The 20,000-nt window shown below is 40.7% G+C and overlaps 2 long non-coding RNA genes and 6 other non-coding genes across 8 annotated transcripts; 6 read left to right on the top strand and 2 right to left on the bottom strand.

The window, feature by feature from the left end:
* The first annotated feature begins 306 nt into the window (after positions 1–306).
* trnap-cgg (transfer RNA proline (anticodon CGG)) lies at positions 307–378 on the top strand. Its single transcript has one exon. It is a non-coding gene; the product is annotated as a tRNA-Pro (tRNA).
* Positions 379–715: 337 nt separating this feature from the next.
* trnap-agg (transfer RNA proline (anticodon AGG)) lies at positions 716–787 on the top strand. Its single transcript has one exon. It is a non-coding gene; the product is annotated as a tRNA-Pro (tRNA).
* A 1,216-nt stretch (positions 788–2,003) lies between these two features.
* trnap-ugg (transfer RNA proline (anticodon UGG)) lies at positions 2,004–2,075 on the top strand. The gene has a single exon. It is a non-coding gene; the product is annotated as a tRNA-Pro (tRNA).
* Positions 2,076–7,355: 5,280 nt separating this feature from the next.
* LOC133948571 (uncharacterized) lies at positions 7,356–9,223 on the bottom strand. Its single transcript, XR_009920070.1, has 2 exons — positions 8,554–9,223; positions 7,356–8,292 (listed from the first exon to the last, which is right to left on the bottom strand). It is a non-coding gene; the product is annotated as an uncharacterized LOC133948571 (long non-coding RNA).
* Positions 9,224–14,428: 5,205 nt separating this feature from the next.
* On the bottom strand, positions 14,429–16,865 carry LOC133948948 (uncharacterized). The gene is made up of 3 exons (XR_009920105.1): positions 16,457–16,865; positions 15,633–15,684; positions 14,429–15,365 (listed from the first exon to the last, which is right to left on the bottom strand). It is a non-coding gene; the product is annotated as an uncharacterized LOC133948948 (long non-coding RNA).
* Positions 16,866–18,350: 1,485 nt separating this feature from the next.
* On the top strand, positions 18,351–18,423 carry trnap-agg (transfer RNA proline (anticodon AGG)). The gene has a single exon. It is a non-coding gene; the product is annotated as a tRNA-Pro (tRNA).
* Positions 18,424–19,203: 780 nt separating this feature from the next.
* On the top strand, positions 19,204–19,275 carry trnap-ugg (transfer RNA proline (anticodon UGG)). Its single transcript has one exon. It is a non-coding gene; the product is annotated as a tRNA-Pro (tRNA).
* Positions 19,276–19,831: 556 nt separating this feature from the next.
* Positions 19,832–19,903, top strand: trnap-ugg (transfer RNA proline (anticodon UGG)). The gene has a single exon. It is a non-coding gene; the product is annotated as a tRNA-Pro (tRNA).
* Positions 19,904–20,000: the final 97 nt, after the last annotated feature.

Raw genomic sequence — 20,000 nt, 5'->3', positions numbered from 1 at the left:
TAAGCTATGCTTAATTGATCTACGACGAGAATTGGGTTATGTTCAATAAAGACTCACCAATGGTTTACTTGAACAGAGGTACACAGCAAAATTTGAATCAAACTCTTTAGAGATATACAATGAAAAGATCAATACACTCCCATGAGAGGTTAAGTGTGGCTAAAATTGTGAGCAGGAGACAATTGGTTAATTATGCCTATTTTAGTGATTGTAGAGAAATGAAATGCCAGGATGTTTCATTCCAACTTGGTCAACATGCAGCAGCGCTTGCCGAAGTTGAAAGTTTCCGAAAGACTTATTTTACGTGGCTCGTTGGTCTAGGGGTATGATTCTCGCTTCGGGTGCGAGAGGTCCCGGGTTCAAATCCCGGACGAGCCCTTTACCACCTTGACTCCAATCTGTAAATGAAGATGAACTGTCCAGCTAAGCTTTGTTTAATTGAACTAGGATGAGAAATGGGATACATTCTATAGATCAATGTAGACTTCACGAGGGTTACAGACAATCTCAATCAAACTAAGTCTGATTCTTAAGAGATATACACTAGAGCTATCAATATACAGCCATAAGGGGTTAAGTGATGCTCAGTTTGTTAGCAGGAGACAGTAGTATGTTGATTTTATAGACTGTAGAGAAATGAATGGCCAGTATTTTTCTTTCCAACTTGGTCAACATGCAAGTTGGAAAATCCAAAGTTTCCGAAAAATCTTTTCGTGGCTCGTTGGTCTAGGGGTATGATTCTCGCTTAGGGTGCGAGAGGTCCCGGGTTCAAATCCCGGACGAGCCCTTTACCACCTTGACTCCAATCTGTAAATCAAGATGAACCGTCCATCTAAGCTATGCTTAATTGATCTAGGACGAGAATTGGGTTATGTTCAATAAAGACTCACCAATGGTTTACTTGAACAGAGGTGGACAGCAAAATTTGAATCAAAATCAATCAAACTCTTTAGAGATATACAATGAAAAGATCAATACACTCCCATGAGAGGTTAAGTGTGGCTAAAATTGTGAGCACGAGACAATTGGTTTATTATGCCTATTTTAGTGATTTTAGAGAAATGAAATGCCAGGATGTTTCCTTCCAACTTGGTCAACATGCAACAGCGCTTGCCGAAGTCGAAAGTTTCCGAAAGATTTACTTTACGTGGCTCGTTGGTCTAGGTGTATGATTCTCGCTTAGGATGCGAGAGGTCCAGGATTCAAATCCCGGACGAGCCCTTTACCACCTTTACTCCAATCTGTAAATGAATATGAACTGTCCATCTAAGCTATTCTTAATTGATCTAGGACGAGAATTGGGTTATGTTCAATAAAGACTCACCAATGGTTTACTTGAACAGAGGTAGACAGCAAAATTTGAATCAAACTCTTTAGAGATATACAATGAAAAGATCAATACACTCCCATGAGAGGTTAACTGTTGCTAAAATTGTGAGCAGGAGACAATAGGTTTATTATGCCTATTTTAGTGATTGTAGAGAAATTAAATGCCAGAATGTTTCATTCCAACTTGGTCAACATGCAACAGCGCTGGCCAAAATGGATTCTTTCAGAAAGGTATCTTTTGCATGGCTCGTTGGTCTAGGGGTATGATTCTCCCTTCGGGTGCGGGATGTCCAGCGTTCAAATCCCGGACGAGCCCTTTACCACCTTGACTCCAATCTGTAAATCAAGATGAACCGTCCATCTAATCTATGCTTAATTGATCTAGGATGAGAATTGGGTTATGTTCAATAAAGACTCACCAATGGTTTACTTGAACAGAGGTAGACAGCAAAATTTGAATCAAAATCAATCAAACTCTTTAGTTTGTTTGAAAAGATCAATACACTCCCATGAGAGGTTAAGTGTGGCTAAAATTGTGAGCAGGAGACAATTGGTTTATTATGCCTATTTTAGTGATTGTAGACAAATGAAATGCCAGGATGTTTCATTCCAACTTGGTCAACATGCAACAGCGCTTGCAGAAGTCGAAAGTTTCCGAAAGACTTATTTTACGTGGCTCGTTGGTCTAGGGGTATGATTACCGCTTTGGGTGCGAGAGGTCCCGGGTTCAAATCCCGGACGAGCCCTTTACCACCTTGACTCCAATCTGTAAATGAAGATGAACCGTCCAGCTAAGCTTTGTTTAATTGAACTAGGATGAGAAATGGGATACATTCTATAGATCAATGTAGACTTCACGAGGGTTACAGAAAATCTCAATCAAAACTAGGGCTACGTTGTAGCACTTGCGGGCCCGAGCACCCGCACGTTGAAGCCTGTTGCGGTCGGTGGAGAGACCGATCGATGACCAAGCCCACATCATCGATCGAGCATGCACTTCTCCACGTTGCATGCGTTTTGCGCTCTGCGGCAGTAGGTTTGCCAGTAGGTGGCGCCATCACTATTATTACGCACAGACATATAGATCTGTTCAAGTAGGCGCTCTGATGTAGCGTGAGAAATTTTGTGTCAATTGGACAATGTTTCCGCAACTTAATTTTCACACTGATCAATAGGTGGCGCTATGATCCTGAACTAATATTCATATATGGAGCTGTTCTATTCAGGATTGTGATCATAGGTCAGTAGTTTGGAGCCGGTTGGATAATGCAGAGTGGATTAACAAAGTACTTCCTGTTTCCTGGTGAATCAGTAGGTGGCGCTATGACACTGAGGAAATATTGACACATAGAGCTGTTCAGGCTTGTACTCTTATCATGTGATAGAAGTTTGGTAGTGATAGGACAATGCACAGTGTAGTTATGATAACATCGTGTCCTTTGGCGAAGGAAAATCCTTCGCCGCACATCAATGTTTACACGGTTTGAGGAAACGTCACAATTCTGACCATGATCTAATGACTTGACTGATCTGATTTGAGCTGTATATTGTAAATCAGCCAGGAGCAGTTCATCAAAGTATAAAACATGTCACTTCCTGTAGCCACCAGGGGGCGCTGTAATTTCAAGTCATAATTTCTGTGTAGATGTCATCAGGATGGCACCCTTGTCTTACATGTCTAGTTTGGACTCGATTGGACAATGTATGTCCGAGATACAGAACCTCGTGTTTTGATGGCGTTTAATCAAACTCAAGACGCCACGCCACGGTCACACGGTGTGACGAAAGGTCAATCTCTTAATCACTTTTTATCTCCATCTTGTTGTGATGGCACTGATCTTAATTTGAAGTTAATCTGATGAAAGCCCTGGGACAAGTGCATCAAGTAAAAATGTGGAATATGGAAAAAAAATGGCCACTTAATCCAAAATGGCGGCCTCCCTGTTTGGTCAAGCATACCTATCCAAGATATTTTTTTGTTTGTTATGAAACGACACATGTCCCGATAGATTTGTATAAATGTCGGCCATCGTAGTGCCGGGGTTGCCCTATAGGGGGCGCTGGTCAGTTTTTTTGCCACGCCCATTTCTTAAAACCATATGAATATCTTCAGGGGGGGGCTGTTGTTACACACATGTAGTTTGAGAGAGATAGAATCATGAACACTGAAGTTACAGCAATTTCGTGTTTCACGGCGAGTTGATGAACTTTAATGCCACGCCATTCATATGGCGTTTGACGAAAAGTCAAGGTAATCTTATGTCTTCATTGTCAATGTCTTGGGACCAATTTGATACAGTTTGACATGGTTGAGGTCAGTGGATGAGGAGAAATTCATCCAAGTGTAAGACAAGCAAAAAACAAGACATTTCCTGTTGCCACCAGGGGGCGCTGCGGTTTTAAGTCATTATTTATGCATAGATGTCATCAGGCGGGGACTATTGTCTTACATGTCTAGTTTGGACTTGATTGGAACATGTATGTCCGAGATACAGATGCCCGTGTTTTGATGGCGTGTAACCAATTTTTAACGCCATGCCACGGTCACACGGTGTGATAAAAAAAAAATCCCTCAATCATTTTTTATCTCCATCTTGTTGTGATGACACTCATCTGAATTTGAAGTTGATCTGATGAAAGCCCTGGGACAAGTACGTAAAAGTAAAAATGTGGGATATTGCCAAAATGGCCACTAAAAGCAAAATGGCGGACTTCCTGTTGCGTTTTTCATAATGCTCCATGAGACTTTTTTTCATGACTGGTCACGATACACCTATATCCAGATTTTGATGAAAATCCGTTATGTGGAAACCTAGGGGCTGGTTCCAGGGGGCGCTGTAGAGCCATTTTGCCACGCCCAATTCCAATTACTCCAGAATACTAAAATATCCGCAGACCTTGAATTTCCTGCAAAGTTTCATAACTTTTTGAGCATGTCTAGACCCTGAAAAAGCCCCCCAAAGGGAAATAATAATAACTAGGGCTACGTTGTAGCACTTGCGGGCCCGAGCACCCGCACGTTGAAGCCTGTTGCGGTCGGTGGAGAGAGCGATCGATGACCAAGCGCACATCATCGATCGAGCATGCACTTCTCCACGTTGCATGCGTTTTGCGCTCTGCGGCAGTAGGTTTGCCAGTAGGTGGCGCCATCACTATTATTACGCACAGACATATAGATCTGTTCAAGTAGGCGCTCTGATGTAGCGTGAGAAATTTTGTGTCAATTGGACAATGTTTCCGCAACTTAATTTTCACACTGATCAATAGGTGGCGCTATGATCCTGAACTAATATTCATATATGGAGCTGTTCTATTCAGGATTGTGATCATAGGTCAGTAGTTTGGAGCCGGTTGGATAATGCAGAGTGGATTAACAAAGTACTTCCTGTTTCCTGGCGAATCAGTAGGTGGCGCTATGACACTGAGGAAATATTGACACATAGAGCTGTTCAGGCTTGGACTCTGACCATGTGACAGAAGTTTTGTAGTGATAGGACAATGCACAGTGGAGTTATGATAACATCGTGTCCTTTGGCGAAGGAAAATCCTTCGCCGCACATCAATGTTTACACGGTTTGAGGAAACGTCACAATTCTGACCATGATCTAATGACTTGACTGATCTGATTTGAGCTGTATATTGTAAATCAGCCAGGAGCAGTTCATCAAAGTATAAAACATGTCACTTCCTGTAGCCACCAGGGGGCGCTGTAATTTCAAGTCATAATTTCTGTGTAGATGTCATCAGGATGGCACCCTTGTCTTACATGTCTAGTTTGGACTCGATTGGACAATGTATGTCCGAGATATAGAACCTTGTGTTTTGATGGCGTTTAATCAAACTCAAGACGCCACGCCACGGTCACACGGTGTGACGAAAGGTCAATCTCTTAATCACTTTTTATCTCCATCTTGTTGTGATGGCACTGATCTTAATTTGAAGTTAATCTGATGCAAGCCCTGGGACAAGTGCATCAAGTAAAAATGTGGAATATGGAAAAAAAATGGCCACTTAATCCAAAATGGCGGCCTCCCTGTTTGGTCAAGCATACCTATCCAAGATATTTTTTTGTTTGTTATGAAACGACACATGTCCCGATAGATTTGTATAATTGTCGGCCATCGTAGTGCCGGGGTTGCCCTATAGGGGGCGCTGGTCAGTTTTTTTGCCACGCCCATTTCTTAAAACCATATGAATATCTTCAGGGGGGGGCTGTTGTTACACACATGTAGTTTGAGAGAGATAGAATCATGAACACTGAAGTTACAGCAATTTCGTGTTTCACGGCGAGTTGATGAACTTTGATGCCCCGCCATTAATATGGCGTTTGACGAAAAGTCACGGTAATCTTATGTCTTCATTGTCAATGTCTTGGGACCCATTTGATACAGTTTGACATGGTTGAGGTCAGTGGATGAGGAGAAATTCATCCAAGTGTAAGACAAGCAAAAAACAAGACATTTCCTGTTGCCACCAGGGGGCGCTGCGGTTTTAAGTCATCATTTATGCATAGATGTCATCAGGCGGGGACTATTGTCTTACATGTCTAGTTTGGACTTGATTGGAACATGTATGTCCGAGATACAGATGCCCGTGTTTTGATGGCGTGTAACCAATTTTTAACGCCATGCCACGGTCACATGGTGTGATAAAAAAAAAATCCCTCAATCATTTTTTATCTCCATCTTGTTGTGATGACACTCATCTGAATTTGAAGTTGATCTGATGAAAGCCCTGGGACAAGTACGTAAAAGTAAAAATGTGGGATATTGCCAAAATGGCCACTAAAAGCAAAATGGCGGACTTCCTGTTGCGTTTTTCATAATGCTCCATGAGACTTTTTTTCATGACGGGTCACGATACACCTATATCCAGATTTTGATGAAAATCCGTTATGTGGAAACCTAGGGGCTGGTTCCAGGGGGCGCTGTAGAGCCATTTTGCCACGCCCAATTCCAATTACTCCAGAATACTAAAATATCCGCAGACCTTGAATTTCCTGCAAAGTTTCATAACTTTTTGAGCATGTCTAGACCCTGAAAAAGCCCCCCAAAGGGAAATAATAATAATAATAATAATAACTAGGGCTACGTTGTAGCACTAACGGGCCCGAGCACAGGCAATTTCAAGTCTGTTGCGGTCGGGGAAGAGAGAACGTTCGATGACCAAGCGCTCGTCTCCACATTGCCTGCGTTTGCCCTGTGCGGCAAGGAAGATCGCTCCACTTCTTCTGGCCAGCCGCTGGTGCTGAACTAGAGGTAAGTAACCTTGAAACTATCCAACATAACCTATTGCTTTATCTATCATCATATGCTTACATGCCTCAAGTTTTTTGTAATATGTAATTGTTATAAAAGTTACCGTTTATTTATCACGTCTAATGAACAGATTGAAGCAAGATAACTCGACAGTCTTGTTTTGGTTGTGACATTATTTTTTTTAATGAGTTACTATCAATACGCTACACGTGTATGTTTCATGTGATAGTAACTGTTTCACCAATATTCTGATACAGGATGGTATATCCGCCATTACTATTTTCACATCGTTTATTTAGTCTGTCATGGAGTTGTAGAGTGAATTAGACAGTAGTGATAACATTATAATGTCCACACATCAGTGTTGTAAACACTTCTCCAATTAATTATATAATTATGTTTTCAAACTGAGGGAAGTGGAGAGACTTGATGTGGAATGTTATCAACAGCTCTGTGGGAGATCATCACCTTGAATATTACAGATGAGGTAGAAAGACATTTTATCTATGTGTACAATGTTGTATTTCTTTGTCACGTTTTATCAAAAGCGATTTAAAGTATGTGCATTTAACCATTAGGATACAAACCCAGACCCTAGTACATCGGTTCTAGCTGAAATAAGTAGTGCTTCATAAACAACACAAAACATTCATAACAGTACGCTTCTGCTCCTCATTAATGCAGCTCCTGATGTCCCCAGCAGCAACATGGTGGAGATCTGCAGCTTCATGCTGGTCAACTGGAAGACAACTGATTAAGATTAAAAGATTAAGATTAAAATCCATTTATTCATCCCAAACACATGCACAGACATGCAAAGGCACACTCATGCAGGTAGGGAAATTTAATCGCTGCTTTTTACCCATCTGGTGCAGGACACACAGAGCAGTGAGCGACCATGTACGGCGCTCGGGGGAGCAGATGTTGGGGGAGTGAGGTGCCTTGCTCATGGGCACTAGAGAGGGTAGGGAGACTCTTGGATTTTTGGACAGATCAATCCAGGTTCGACTTTTGTTGTCTCTCCATGGAGTCGAACCAAAGACGAACCAGAGACCTTCTCTGCCCATAGTCCAAGTTTCTGCCACTCGACCACCGCCTCTCCTCATGCATCATCAAACTAGTAATCTACACATCACTCCATGCGTTGCTCCCTTAACTACAGATGGCCTGCGAATGTCATGGAGTTTTACAGTGAATTAGACAGTTTAGGTATGATTTTAATCTCCACACATCAGTGTTGTAAACAGTTCTCAAATTAATTATAGAATTATGTTTTCACACTGAGAGAAGTGGAAAGACTTGATTTGGACTGTTATCAATAGGTCTGTGGGAGATTATCACCTTGAATAGTACTGATGAGGTAGAAAGACATTTTATGTATTTGTACAATGTTGTATTTCTTTCAGCACTTTTATCAGAAGGGACTTAAAATATGTACATTTCACCATGAGGATATAAACCAAGACCACAGTACAACAGTTCTATCAGAAATCTGTTGTGCTTTATACACAACACAAAACATTCTTTAACAGTGCGTTTTTTCTCTTCATAGATGAAGAACTGCAGCACCTGATGTCCTCAGCAGCAACATGGTGGAGATCTGATTTGATACACTTTAGATAAGAACCCAGTGTTTTATATTTCTGCTTTGCCATAAGAGACAGAACATGGTCATCACAGCTGTGTCCTTCAGGCTCGTCTGTCCCTAATAAAATGATAGGAAACATGAAAGTGATCGTCATTATTGTAGAGGAAGAGTTACATATGAACAAAGTGTGTAATCTTATTTTCTCTGGATATTCAACTGTGTATTTGAATATGCTTTTGGATTAAAACGTGCACTACCATGACAATGAATGTTTTTAATGGAGCTATTTCACATTAAAAGTATTGCATTATAATTTAATACATTATGTATTATGTGCAATACTTTGATTGTTTTTAAGTAATGAAATCAGGTCTGTACCTGGAGTCAGTGTTCAGTCTGGTTGGATTCAAGTTGTGTGTCAAGTTGGACCTTCTAGAGGAACATGAAACCAATACACAGATATGTAAAGTCATACATGGGCCAGGTTAAGTAATTAACAGACTTTTAAATGGTAAAAATAAAATATTAGTTCAAAGTTAATCAGAGCATAATCATTTCAGATTAGGAAATAGGTAGTGCATATAAGCCCACAACTCTGTATGACACTGTCTGTTCTAGTAAAGTTACAAGGCTATGACTTACTCATATTTAACAAAAGAATTCAGTGAAGTCTGTCTGAGATTAACGATTTAAATACTGAAGGTGGGAGACACGGTTATTTTTCACTGTAACACGTGACAGGACATCAACACCGTGACTCTGAATAAAGAGCCTTAAAAGACGTAGTGCTCCTTTGAACAGCTGCTCTTACAATGTGTAGCAAGTGCTAAATCTCCATTAGTATAATAGTAACAAAAATCACCCTTTACATAATTGACCATATATTTTCCATGTGAACCCCTTTAACACAGTTCAATTCAGGAGCAAAATATAATTTATACAGTATTTATTAGAGCTAGTATTAGTAAACAGATCAAACAAATGCAGTACAACACATCACACATCCACAGTGTCTCTTTTGCTTATCATCACAGTCAGTCAGAAGTGTCCGTTTAACTTACGTAGCAGTTGAGAGATGCTTCGTTAGAGCTAGCAGGAGCTAGCTCATAGCCAGTGCTGCTGTTGAGAGCGGCAGAGTTCACACAGGAAAAGACACGACGGACGGGGGAAAAAAGCTTTGAGTGCGTCCCACACTCTAACCTGCTGAGCTAACAACGTCCACAGTGACTCCGCCGCCGTCCTCTCATCCAGACTCGCCAACCGTTCTCCGGTTCTTCGTGATACACAGCTCCGCAGCTTGTGACGACGTAACTTTTTCCAGAGTCTCATGAGGCGTTCACTTGCAGCTGTGTTAAATGCAGCTTCGTTTGTCATGGCGAGTTGAAGAAGTCTGCTGCAAAGCTATGAATAATCCGCATGATGAAAACTCACAGCAATGTTATGCCTACATTATCAATATATTGAGACCCATGTGACACAGTTTGACATGGTTTAGCAAAGTGAATGAGGAGAAATACATCCAAGTGTGAGACGTAACAAACCGAAAGCGGTCTCATGCTGCGTTCAGGGTAACTCTGTTAAAATGTGTTTCATTGGTCATGGTGAGCTGATGAACTTTGATGCCACGCCATTAACAATCTGCATGATGAAAAGTCACAATAATGTTATGCCTACATTATCAATATCTTGAGACCAATTTGACACAGTTTGACATGGTTTAGTAAAGTGGCTGGAGGGAAATACATCAAAGAGTAAGATGACCAAAACAAGACATTTCCTGATGCCACCAGGGGGCGCTTTCCTTTTAAGTCATGATTTCTAGGTAGATGTCTTCCGGTCGCGACTCTTGTCTTATATGTGTAGTTTGGAGTCGATTGGACAAAATATGTCTAAGTTACAGAAGCTCGCTTATATTGGCGTTTAGTCGAACTTTGAGACCTCACCACGGTCACACGGTATGATGAAAAGTTTAAATTCTGATAACTTTAGATCTTCATCTTGTTTTGTAGAGTCTCATCTAATTTTTAAGTTGATCTGATGAAAGCTCTCAGAGTAGTACATAAAAACATAACACGTACCAAAATAAGACATTTCGCGTTACCACCAGGGGGCGCTGTGATTGTAAGTCACAATTTCTGCACCCATGTCTTCTGGTGGCGACTCTTGTCGAATGTGTCTAGTTTGGACTCAATTGGACAAAATATGTCTGAAATATGGAAGCTTGTGTTTTGATGGCGTTTCATCAAACTTTAACGCCACACCACGGTCAGACGGTTTTGCTAAAACGTAATCCTTCAATAACTTTAGATCTCCAATTTGTTGTGATGACGATCGTCTAAATTTGAAGTTGATCTGATGAAAGCTGTACGACAAGTACATCAAAGAAAAAATATGGAATATGACCAAAATGGCCACTAAAGTCAAACTGGCGGGCTTCCTGTTGCGTTATTCATAATGCACTGATGGACTTTTTTGTGCATCTAGTCATGATACACAATAATCTTTGTTTTTTTTGAGGATCGGTGAATGCTAAATGAGGGGCTTTTCCGTAGGTGGCGCTCTTGAGCCATTTTGCCACGCCCTTTTCAAAATACTCCAGAATACGTAATTTTACGCCGCCTTCGAATTTACTGCAAACTCCTACAACTTTTTGAGCACATTAAAGCCCTCAAAAAGCCAATTCATTTAAGCTAAGAAAAATAATAATAATAACTAGGGCTACGTTGTAGCACTAACGGGCCCGAGCACAGGCAATTTCAAGTCTGTTGCGGTCGGGGAAGAGAGAACGTTCGATGACCAAGCGCTCGTCTCAGCGTTGCATGCATTTGCGCAATGCTGCGATATAAACGCTTCTCTTCCTGTAGCCAGCAGGTTGCGCTATGATTTTAAGTCATGGTGTCTTTGTTGATGTCATCAGGTCACGCTTCTTGTCTTACATGTGTAGTTTGAACTCGATTGGACCAAATATGTCCAAGATACAGAAGCTTGTGTTTTGATGGCGTTTAGTCACATTTTGACGCCTCGCCACGGTCACACGTTGTGGCGAAAAATTTATCTTTCAATAACTTTAGATCTCCATCTTGTTGTGATGACACTCGTCTAAATTTTCAGTTGATCTGATGAAAGCTCTCCAAGAAGTACTTGAAAATAAAAAACATGGAATATGGTCCAAATAGAAAATGGCGGGGTTCCTGTTGCGTTTTTCAAATTGCTCCGAGCGCGTTTTTTGTGCATCTGGTGATGATACACAACTGTCTTCAATTTCCTGAGGATCAGTGAATTCTAAATGAGGTGTTTCTCCATAAATGAGGGGAAGCTCCGTTGGTTGCGCTGTTGAGCCATTTTGCCACGCCCATTCTTTAAAACCATCTGAATATCTTCAAGGGAGGGGGGCTGATGATACACACATGTAGTTTGAGGGAGATGGACCCATGAACACGGAAGTTAAAGCGTTTTCGTGTGTCATGGCGAGCTGATGTGACGCCCCGCCACAGTCAGACAGTGTGACGAAAAGTTGTTTCTTTGATAACTTTAGATCTCCATCTTGTTGTGATGACGCTCGTCTAAATTTTCAGTTGATGTGATGAAAGCTGTACGAGAAGTATATCAAAGTAAAAGATTATGGAATATGACCAAAATGGCCACGAAATCGAAAATGGCGTGCTTCCTGTTGCGTTTTTCATATTGCTCCGGCGCGTTTTTTGTGCATCTGGTGATGATACACAACTGTCTTCAATTTCGTGCGGATCAGTGAATGCTAAATGAGGTGTTTCTCCGTAAATGAGGGAAAGCACCGTTGGTGGCGCTGTTGAGCCATTTTGCCACACCCATTTCCAAATACCCCAGATTACGTAAATTTTCACGAGGCCCATAATCTGCCCTATAGATGTTGAATGCATTCTGTAGTGAGAACACATTCAAGCACATGTCCTACACCTCCATGAGAGGGGGGCGGGGTGAGAAGGGGGAGGGATGAGAGGGGTGAAAGGGGGTGGGGTAAGATGGGGGCGGGTTGATCTGAGGAGGTCTGTTTTAGACAGAGTAAAAAGGTGCTGTTTTAAATTATCCTTGGGGTATTTTTACCAAAATATTTTACAGACATTTCATTAAGACCCCAAGGAACCATATCAACTGTGTTGAAATGGAAATAATATGTCCCCTTTAAAGCGAATATGTCCCCTTTAAGCGGTTTCGTGTGTCATGGTGAGCTGATTTGACGCCCCGCCACAGTCAGACGGTGTGTCGAAAAGTTGTTTCTTTGATAACTTTAGATCTCCATCTTGTTGTGATGCCACCCGTCTAAATTTTAAATTGATGTGATGAAAGCTCTCCGACAAATAAATCAAAGCGCACGATGTACAAAAACAAGACATTTCCTGATGCCACCAGGGGGCGCTTTCCTTTTAAGTCATGATTTCTAGGTAGATGTCTTCCGGTCGCGACTCTTGTCTTATATGTGTAGTTTGGAGTCGATTGGACAAAATATGTCTAAGTTACAGAAGCTTGCTTATATTGGCGTTTAGTCGAACTTTGAGACCTCACCACGGTCACACGGTGTGATGAAAAGTTTAAATATTGATAACTTTAGATCTTCATCTTGTTTTGTAGAGTCTCATCTAATTTTTAAGTTGATCTGATGAAAGCTCTCCGAGTAGTACATAAAAACATAACACGTCTTAAAAACAAGACATTTCCTGTTGCCCCCAGGGGGCGCTGTGATTGTAAGTCACAATTTCTGCACCGATGTCTTCTGGTCGCGATTCTTGTCGTATGTGTCTAGTTTGGACTCAATTGGACAAAATATGTCTGAAATATGGAAGCTTGTGTTTTGATGGCGTTTCATCAAACTTTAACGCCACACCACGGTCAGACGGTTTTGCTAAAACGTAATCCTTCAATAACTTTAGATCTCCAATTTGTTGTGATGACGATCGTCTAAATTTGAAGTTGATCTGATGAAAGCTGTACGACAAGTACATCAAAGAAAAAATATGGAATATGACCGAAATGGCCACTAAAGTCAAACTGGCGGGCTTCCTGCTGCGTTATTCATAATGCACTGATGGACTTTTTTGTGCATCTTGTCATGAGACACAATAGTCTATGTTTTTTTTGAGGATCGGTGAATGCTAAATGAGGGGCTTTTCCGTAGGTGGCGCTCTTGAGCCATTTTGCCACGCCCTTTTCAAAATACTTCAGAAAACGTAAACTTGCGCACATTTGTAATTTACTGTACACTTTAGAAACTTTTTGAGCACGTTAAAGCCCTCAAAAAGGCAATTCACTGAGCGAAGAAAAATAATAATAACTAGGGCTACGTTGTAGCACTAACGGGCCCGAGCACAGGCAATTTCAAGTCTGTTGCGGTCGGGGAAGAGAGAACGTTCGATGACCAAGCGCTCGTCTCCACATTGCCTGCGTTTGCCCTGTGCGGCAAGGAAGATCGCTCCACTTCTTCTGGCCAGCCGCTGGTGCTGAACTAGAGGTAAGTAACCTTGAAACTATCCAACATAACCTATTGCTTTATCTATCATCATATGCTTACATGCCTCAAGTTTTTTGTAATATGTAATTGTTATAAAAGTTACCGTTTATTTATCACGTCTAATGAACAGATTGAAGCAAGATAACTCGACAGTCTTGTTTTGGTTTTGACATTATTTTTTTTAATGAGTTACTATCAATACGCTACACGTTTACGTTTCATGTGATAGTAACTGTTTCACCAATATTCTGATACAGGATGGTATATCCGCCATTACTATTTTCACATTGTTTATTTAGTCTGTCATGGAGTTGTAGAGTGAATTAGACAGTAGTGATAACATTATAATGTCCACACATCAGTGTTGTAAACACTTCTCCAATTAATTATATAATTATGTTTTCACACTGAGGGAAGTGGAGAGACTTGATGTGGACTGTTATCAACAGCTCTGTGGGAGATCATCACCTTGAATATTACAGATGAGGTAGAAAGACATTTTATCTATGTGTACAATGTTGTATTTCTTTGTCACGTTTTATCAAAAGCGATTTAAAGTATGTGCATTTAACCATTAGGATACAAACCCAGACCCTAGTACATCGGTTCTAGCTGAAATAAGTAGTGCTTCATAAACAACACAAAACATTCATAACAGTACGCTTCTGCTCCTCATTAATGCAGCTCCTGATGTCCCCAGCAGCAACATGGTGGAGATCTGCAGCTTCATGCTGGTCAACTGGAAGACAACTGATTAAGATTAAAAGATTAAGATTAAAATCCATTTATTCATCCCAAACACATGCACAGACATGCAAAGGCACACTCATGCAGGTAGGGAAATTTAATCGCTGCTTTTTACCCATCTGGTGCAGGACACACAGAGCAGTGAGCGACCATGTACGGCGCTCGGGGGAGCAGATGTTGGGGGAGTGAGGTGCCTTGCTCATGGGCACTAGAGAGGGTAGGGAGACTCTTGGATTTTTGGACAGATCAATCCAGGTTCGACTTTTGTTGTCTCTCCATGGAGTCGAACCAAAGACGAACCAGAGACCTTCTCTGCCCATAGTCCAAGTTTCTGCCACTCGACCACCGCCTCTCCTCATGCATCATCAAACTAGTAATCTACACATCATTCCATGCGTTGCTCCCTTAACTACAGATGGCCTGCGAATGTCATGGAGTTTTACAGTGAATTAGACAGTTTAGGTATGATTTTAATCTCCACACATCAGTGTTGTAAACAGTTCTCAAATTAATTATAGAATTATGTTTTCACACTGAGAGAAGTGGAAAGACTTGATTTGGACTGTTATCAATAGGTCTGTGGGAGATTATCACCTTGAATAGTACTGATGAGGTAGAAAGACATTTTATGTATTTGTACAATGTTGTATTTCTTTCAGCACTTTTATCAGAAGGGACTTAAAATATGTACATTTCACCATGAGGATATAAACCAAGACCACAGTACAACAGTTCTATCAGAAATCTGTTGTGCTTTATACACAACACAAAACATTCTTTAACAGTGCGTTTTTTCTCTTCATAGATGAAGAACTGCAGCACCTGATGTCCTCAGCAGCAACATGGTGGAGATCTGATTTGATACACTTTAGATAAGAACCCAGTGTTTTATATTTCTGCTTTGCCATAAGAGACAGAACATGGTCATCACAGCTGTGTCCTTCAGGCTCGTCTGTCCCTAATAAAATGATAGGAAACATGAAAGTGATCGTCATTATTGTAGAGGAAGAGTTACATATGAACAAAGTGTGTAATCTTATTTTCTGTGGATATTCAACTGTGTATTTGAATATGCTTTTGGATTAAAACGTGCACTACCATGACAATGAATGTACAGTATGGAGTTATTTCACATTCAAAGTATTGCATATATTATTTAATACACAATGTATTATGTGCAGTACTTTGCCATGGTTGTTTGTAATTAATGAAAAGAGGTCTGTACCTGAAGTCGGTGTTCAATGTGGTTGAATTCCAGTTGTCTCATGCTGGACATGCTAGAGAAAATTTCAACATAAATATACAAATGTGTAAAGTCATACATGTGCCAGGTTAAGTCCTTAACACACTTTAAATGGTAAAAAAGGAAGTGTATTACTTCAAAGTTAAACAGATCATAATCATTTCAGCTTAGGAAATAGTTAGTGTACATCAGCATCAAATTCTCTATTACACTGTCTGTTCTAATAAAGATACAAGGCTATAATTTATTTATATTTAACAGAACAATTCAGTGAAATCTGCCTGAGATTACAATGTAAACAGTGCAGGCAGCAGAACGTTTAGCTTTCTCTGTAAGACATCATAACAATACTCTGAATAAAGAGCTTTGGAAGTTGAATTCCCCTTTAAACATCTGCTCTTAAAATACAGATGTGACTTTAAATACGCACGTTTCAATTGATCACTGTAAGTCTGTTTCAGTAGAATAACTAACTGTGTAACATTGTCAAGTCAAATGCCTTGGCGAGTGAAACCATTTTATAGCAATAGATATCCTGATGGAGCTAATTCACCGGACACACACAGTCTCCTGTCTCAGATTTAACCTCATAAACTAACGCATGCCACTGCTGGGCGGACCTACTCATGTCGGTTCATATCGGTGTGTGTCGGTAATAGTGCCGTTCGCATTAAACAGGAGTTAATGCCCCAGATCGGAGTTCGTATTTAGCCTCCATGCTAACGGACGTTAGCTCGAATGCATGGTACTAAAACACCCTGCGAATCACTTCTACACATCTAAATAAAATACTGAGCTTGACTTACCACAGAAACGGGAGCGCAGACGTCTTTAACGTGTCCGTCAGCAGAACAAGCAAAACATCAAACTGTGTTATTCATCCGATACTGAGTGGGAGGTTTCGAAAGTCTCGAGTTGTGTTCAATGACACAGGAAAAAGTAAGGAGAAGGGAGGGCGCAGCTCACTGTGACGTCACGTAAATTTCAAACCACTATATCGCTTATTATAGCGATATAGAGGTAGTTACGAAAAAGTTCACCCCCTCAGAGTTTTAATGAAGGAAGAACATAGCGATTGAGACTAAAACCAAAGTTTGAATAATGCTGTAAACAGGTTTAATTCTACTCTAAAATTGGGCATTTTAACATGGGATTCAATGGGACTCTCTCCGACGAGCTGATGAACTTTCAAGCCATGCCATTAATAAACCGCATGATAAAAAGTCACAATAATCTTATGGCTACATTATCAATGTCTTGAGACCCATTAAACAAAGTTTGACATGGTTTTGCATATTGGATGAGCAGGAATACATCAGAGTGTCAGCTATACATTTCCTGCTGCCACCAGGGGGCGCTGTCATTTTAAGTCACGATTTCTGTATAGATGTCTTCATATCGCAACTATTGTCTTATGTGTCTAGTTTGGACTTGATTAGACAAAATATGTCCAAGATACAGAAGCTCGTGTTTTAGTGCGTTTCACCGAAGTCTCATCAAACTTTAGCGCCACGCCACAATCACACGGTTTGACGAAAAGTCGATCTTTCAATAACTTTAGATCTTCATTTTGTTGTGATGACAGTCGTCTAAATATTAAGTTGATTTGATAAAAGCTGTACGACTAGTATATAAAAACATAAAACGTGACAAAAACAAGACTTTTCCTGCTGTCACCAGGGGGCGCTGTCACTTTAAGTCACGATTTCTGTATAGATGTCTTCATATCTCTACTCTTGTCTTATGTGTGTAGTTTGGACTCGATAGGACAAAATAAGTCTGAGATATAGAAGCCCGTGTTTTGATGGCGTTTAATCAAACTTTAACGCCACACCACGGTCAGACGGTTTTGCTAAAACGTAATCCTTCAATAACTTTAGATCTCCAATTTGTTGTGATGACGATCGTCTAAATTTGAAGTTGATCTGATGAAAGCTGTACGACAAGTACATCAAAGAAAAAATATGGAATATGACCAAAATGGCCACTAAAGTCAAACTGGCGGGCTTCCTGTTGCGTTATTCATAATGCACTGATGGACTTTTTTGTGCATCTAGTCATGATACACAATAATCTTTGTTTTTTTTGAGGATCGGTGAATGCTAAATGAGGGGCTTTTCCGTAGGTGGCGCTCTTTAGCCATTTTGCCACGCCCTTTTCAAAATACTCCAGAATACGTAATTTTACGCCGCCTTCGAATTTACTGCAAACTCCTACAACTTTTTGAGCACATTAAAGCCCTCAAAAAGCCAATTCATTTAAGCTAAGAAAAATAATAATAATAATAATAATAATAATCATTTCAATTTCAATAGGGCCTCCCACCGATTTCGGTGCTCGGGCCCTAATAATAATAATAATAATAATAATAATAACAAAAATCCTTACAGATTCAATAGGGCCTCTCACCATTCGGTGCTCGGGCCCTAATAATAATAATAAAAATCCTTACAGATTCAATAGGGCCTCTCACCATTCGGTGCTCGGGCCCTAATAAGTCTCATTCTTAAGAGATATACACTAGACCTATCAATATACAGCCATAAGGGGTTAAGTGATGCTCAGTTTGTTAGCAGGAGACAATAGTACAGCGATTTTATAGACTGTAGAGTAATTAATGGCCAGGATGTTTCTTTCCAACTTGGTCAACATGCAACAGCGCTTGCCGAAGTCGAAAGTTACCGAAAGACTTATTTTACGTGGCTCGTTGGTCTAGGGGTATGATTCTCGCTTAGGGTGCGAGAGGTCCCGGGTTCAAATCCCGGACGACCACCTTGACTCCAATCTGTTAATCAAGATGAACCGTCCATCTAATCTATGCTTAATTGATCTAGGACGAGAATTGGGTTATGTTCAATAAAGACTCACCAATGGTTTACTTGAACAGAGGTAGACAGCAAAATTTGAATCAAAATCAATCAAACTCTTTAGAGATATACAATGAAAAGATCAATACACTCCCATGAGAGGTTAAGTGTGGCTAAAATTGTGAGCAGGAGACAATTGGTTAATTATGCCTATTTTAGTGATTGTAGAGAAATGAAATGCCAGGATGTTTCATTCCAACTTGGTCAACATGCAACAGCGCTTGCCGAAGTTGAAAGTTTCCGAAAGACTTATTTTACGTGGCTCGTTGGTCTAGGGGTATGATTCTCACTTAGGGTGCGAGAGGTCCCGGGTTCAAATCCCGGACGACCACCTTGACTCCAATCTGTTAATCAAGATGAACCGTCCATCTAATCTATGCTTAATTGATCTAGGACGAGAATTGGGTTATGTTCAATAAAGACTCACCAATGGTTTACTTGAACAGAGGTAGACAGCAAAATTTGAATCAAAATCAATCAAACTCTTTAGAGATATACAATGAAAAGATCAATACACTCCCATGAGAGGTTAAGTGTGGCTAAAATTGTGAGCAGGAGACAATTGGTTAATTATGCCTATTTTAGTGATTGTAGAGAAATGAAATGCCAGGATGTTTCATTCCAACTTGGTCAACATGCAACAGCGCTTGCCGAAGTTGAAAGTTTCCGAAAGACTTATTTTACGTGGCTCGTTGGTCTAGGGGTATGATTCTCGCTTTGGGTGTGAGAGGTCCCGGGTTCAAATCCCGGACGAGCCCTTTACCACCTTGACTCCAGGAGACAATAGTACAGCGATTTTATAGACTGTAGAGTAATGAATGGCCAGGATGTTTCTGTCCAACTACGTCAACATGCAACAGCGCTTGCCGAAGTCCAAAGTTTCCCAAACATTATGTGGCTCGTTGGTCTAGGGGTATGATTCTCGCTTCGGGTGCGAGAGGTCCCGGTTTCAAATCCCGGTAGAGCCCTTTACCACCTTGACTCCAATCTGTAAATGAAGATGAACTGTCCAGCTAAGCTTTGTTTAATTGAATTAGGATGAGAAATGGGATACATTCAATAGATCAATGCAGACTTCACGAGGGTTACAGTAAATCTCAATCAAAATAAGTCTGATTCTTAAGCGATATACACTAGAGCTATCAATATACAGCCATAAGGGGTTAAGTGATGCTCAGTTTGTTAGCAGGAGACAATAGTACAGCGATTTTATAGACTGTAGAGTAATTAATGGCCAGGATGTTTCTTTCCAACTTCGTCAACAAGCAACAGCGCTTGCCGAAGTCGAAAGTTTCCGAAAGACTTATTTTAAGTGGCTCGTTGGTCTAGGGGTATGATTCTCGCTTTGGGTGCGAGAGGTCCCGGGTTCAAATCCCGGACGAGCCCTTTACCACCTTGACTCCAATCTGTAAATGAAGATGAACCGTCCAGCTAAGCTTTGTTTAATTGAACTAGGATGAGAAATGGGATACATTCTATAGAT

This window comes from Platichthys flesus, chromosome 23 (assembly GCF_949316205.1).
Source record: "Platichthys flesus chromosome 23, fPlaFle2.1, whole genome shotgun sequence".
In the NCBI taxonomy this organism is placed as follows: Eukaryota; Metazoa; Chordata; class Actinopteri; order Pleuronectiformes; family Pleuronectidae; genus Platichthys; species Platichthys flesus.
The sequence above is the reverse complement of the archived record's forward strand: the minus strand, read 5'-3'. Positions and strand labels throughout refer to the sequence as shown.